Genomic DNA, 4,157 nt, shown 5'->3' with positions numbered 1-4,157 from the left:
TGGTAGTCTTGGGATTTTAGTGATCTCTGAGATTGCCCCTCTGTGACTGAACAGGAAACATAATAATTTGTCTAAAATGTTTATTGTGGGTTTTTCGAGGCACTAGGGTGGGTTAGATCCAGGTTTGAATCTCAGTATTACTGTGCTATATTGGCTGAGCGTAGGCGTCCACAGACCTGTCATGGATTGGCTTGTGTATCCCTGCCTTGCTTACAGTGTTTACTGGTGGAACCGGTCCCACCACAACCCTGACCACAATAAAGTGGTTGATGAAAATGGGACAAAATATTAAAAATAATGATTTAACTTGGGGTATGGCTTCTTTTCTTTGCATAGGAGACGCTAAGCCAATGACCATTCAAACCCCAATAACCCCAATAGCTTCTAAAACATGAACTGAACATAGTCGCCTAGATGTTGCTGCGAGAGACGTCACTGAGGATAGTCAATCATTATCACTAACAAAGAAGGACATTATTGACATTTCTTTACATTTCTGTATAAATATATTTAATCCCAGAATATTTCCAGAACACCCACAATACACTGAAAGAACACAAATGATCAAAACTATTGGAAATACATTTTATTGACACACAGTACATAACCAATAGTAATAATACAAGTACATTTAAATATAACTAAAACAAGATAGTCTTTCACTGAAATGACTGAATTCTCTCCCAGCTGATATGAAATGACGAGTGCAATCAGTCATCCAGGACAAGTTCAGGCGTACATTATATAATACTGCAAAGTTCGTCAAGGAGTCTTACAATTTGTGGTTAGACGTAAGAAAAGGCGAGTCCATCAGCAGACGTATAAACGTGTAAATTTAAGGCACTCAGTATCATACACTGTTAGAGATATAAAAGAGAAAAGCAAGCGCAAAGTCTCACAGCATACACAGATTAACACTCAGCAGTCACGTCTGGTCAGTACAGTCAGTACAAACACGTCACAGCTGATGAACTCTGAAATAAAAGGTATGATGGTGTTGCTGGGTCCAGAGGATCTGCATAATATCGAAGCTCTACACATTAGACTTTGGTTTCGTACTGCTCTCCATCTGCTTGGTACCAAGAAGCACAATCAAACAGAACAATCATCCTGAATCAACCTGCACACGTTATCTAATACTGCTGAGCTTTCAAGCACAAGTTCAGCTGGTCGGATCACTTTGCTTTTTCTCTTCGTCTTCTCAGACGATATAAAAACAGCGATAAAGCTTTAACTACGTCTGATAAAGCAGCTCAGCTTAACATAAAAAGAAACAAAGCAGATTCATCTGTGCTGTCAAAGTATTCATGTCTTTACAGAAAGAAATGCTGACAACTGCCACTTTAAAAAAGGAAAACGTTTCTGGTGACAATTTAAAGCATCTTAATTTAGATTTAATAGCTAAAGAACATTAATTCAGGTGTAACAATAATGAATAAAGTAAGACAGATGATACCAATTTAAACTGATGCTAACAATCATGATTTTTTTTACCCATCTAGTCTTGGAGGAAGAGTCCATCCACCTTCTTCTGGTCACGTAAAAAAGGAACGTCACACCTCCTGTGGATAGCTATTATTCAGATATTGTCTGGATTATAACTTGCGATAGGGTAAATGTTTTTTCATTGCACCACCAGCTGCCCTACTTAGAAATCTAACACCATAGATAGTTTTACCAATTTTATGGACAGACTAGTGCTGTGAATTATGCTAGCCCACTACTGCTAGATTTGGGTGATCCAGAGTTCGAATATCAGCAGTGCTATTGGTCAGTCAGGTGTCTGCATGGATATGATGGTCCAATGTCCGAGGACAGTGGATGGCCGAAACAGCCAAGCCATTGGAAGACGCACTTGTCAGTGCGCTCTCAGTGCTGGTCCAAGCATGGATAGAAATAGGTGGGTTGCTTCAGGAAAGGTATCCGGCTTAAAAACTGGGCCTGGTGTCTGGTATGTGGACCAACTGAACATTTGAACAAACTGAATTTGTTTCCTATTGATAAAATGTTACCTAAACCTAAATTAATGAGTGATTTTTATTTCCAGGCAGACTATTACATTATTAACTCTTTATCCAAGATGGCAAGAGGAGAATAATGTAATGACGTTGACAGGAAGGCATGGTTTGGGTCCACCTGTCACTGTAGGGGAAGAAGAGTCGCCGCAAATCAATACAACTACTGCCTGATTGGCTGTTTTACTGCCTCTTTATCCTGTTCAGGGTCACACTGGGTCAGATATATGGGGTGAAACATAGAAAACACCTTAGACACGTCGCCAGTCCATTACAGGATATCGACTGATCACTCGATCGTGAATGGTCTCTTTTGAGATGACAATGCATCCAACGCACCAGGTTCTGATCCTGACTAGATAAAGTTCACAGGAGAAATTCACAGGTAGACTTTTTTTTTGCATCCAAATGGAACACAGCCGAAATAAGATGCTGAACCACAGATGTTTCATATAAGAGCTAAGTAAATGAGCGTAGTAAAAGTTCAGTGCAGAATAATCATCCAATAGTCCTGGAATAATAGCATGCTGATGCAAGAGGATCACACTGTGAACAGAAAAGTACATATTAGCACCTTTTCGAAAGGTCTCAAGACTATGACTGCGGATAGAGCTTGTGCGAAGGGAGACTGAGCTGACGGCGCTGCTCTCTACTTTATAATCTGCTGTTATCCTGATAACAGAAGGAGCGTATCTACCTGGATTAGATTACCAAACCATATCATCATAACCTTCGCCAGTCCTGCCAGTCTTCCTCCACTGCTCGTCTCCTTCATCTACTGCCATTGTCTCGATCAAAAGCAACACATGTAATGTATATATGTACAATCTAAATCTAAAAAGACAAATAAAATAATGACAATTAATAAAAACAACGATGCAAAACAGCTCCCAAACAAAGTGCCGAGGCGCCTCGCGAGGCTTCAAATGATATCGAGTATAAAACGAAGCACTTAGTGACAAACAAACATAAAACATAAAGACTTGAGCTACAGGCTAATGTGAGCTACACACAAATCAACCAAAGAATAGATAAAAATTAAGGTTACACAGCAAAGTAATAAAAGATAAAGTAATACATGTTGAGGTTCTTCTAGTTTTATTAAGCAATCCTGATCTTTCGATTACAGAGGAACCTTCTCATCTTCGCTCCTTTAAGCCTCTTTAGTGCTGGACTTTATCTTCTCCACAGTCTCCTAAAGGAGAAACGATATGATTAAAACAGTGTCATTATCTTCTAATTTCAAACATTGTTTTTGGCTAAACAGTCGATATTCTGGCCTGAATTTACTGAGTTAAAATACACAGATAAATAAAAAAAAGGAAGCTTTTGTGTTTGCTAACTTATTCTGCAACTTCTGGATTCTGAAATTCTGAAACATACTGGTCTGAAGGTAACCTATGACGATATTTGGACTATTTTTCTAGACTATACTGGTGATAGAATCTTCTTCAAGGATAATTAAGAGGAATTAGGAATTAATCACCAATTATTAATCTGTTTACTTTCTCTAGGCTAATTTTGTCTTACTCTGTAATCGTCACTATAATAAGTAGTGTAATACTCTTTCTCTTTTGCTGCCTTTTGTTTTGTTGGGGGGTTGTATATCTGTACTTGCTTTATTTTATTTACCTGTGTAGTTATTTCTGACCTCATTTAAGGGTGTATAAATATATAGAAACAAAATTGAGGTGTATTGACTACATGTGACTGATGTGTGAAACAGCCAATGAAAGAACCTGATGTTTGTTGAGTTCAGCCACTCGCAGGCTCCATTCCTCCTCGGTCATCTCCTGATCGCCGTCAGCCGGCTCGAGCGCTGGAGTTTTCTCTGTAAATACAGTTTTTATTCATGAAATCAGCCAATCAATGAATGAGAAGATCAAGAGCAACATGCTGATGTTTAGAGTTTAGAGTAAACTAGTATACTGATAATGATGAGGATGATGATGATATTGGTTTAATGTTAACCTGAGGAAAATACCCTCACCCAATGCAGTAGCCATAAGTTGAATATTGGGGGGGCAAATCTACGGGTGCTGGGGGGTCATTACTGTTAAATCAACTGATGAGAGCAATTATGGATCCTAACATTATCAAAGCTAGTGAGTGGAATATGCTTATTAGTGTGATTGCAGTAGG

General features: G+C 38.7%; 1 long non-coding RNA gene across 1 annotated transcript; it reads right to left on the bottom strand.

Moving 5' to 3' along the window:
- Positions 1-571: 571 nt before the first annotated feature.
- On the bottom strand, positions 572-3,842 carry LOC134307872 (uncharacterized). The gene is made up of 2 exons (XR_010010225.1): positions 3,755-3,842; positions 572-3,210 (listed from the first exon to the last, which is right to left on the bottom strand). It is a non-coding gene; the product is annotated as an uncharacterized LOC134307872 (long non-coding RNA).
- Positions 3,843-4,157: the final 315 nt, after the last annotated feature.

The sequence above is a fragment of the Trichomycterus rosablanca genome, unplaced genomic scaffold (assembly GCF_030014385.1).
Source record: "Trichomycterus rosablanca isolate fTriRos1 unplaced genomic scaffold, fTriRos1.hap1 scaffold_360, whole genome shotgun sequence".
Classification (NCBI taxonomy): domain Eukaryota; kingdom Metazoa; phylum Chordata; class Actinopteri; order Siluriformes; family Trichomycteridae; genus Trichomycterus; species Trichomycterus rosablanca.
Note: the sequence above shows the minus strand (reverse complement) of the source record. Positions and strands in the feature narration are given on the sequence as shown.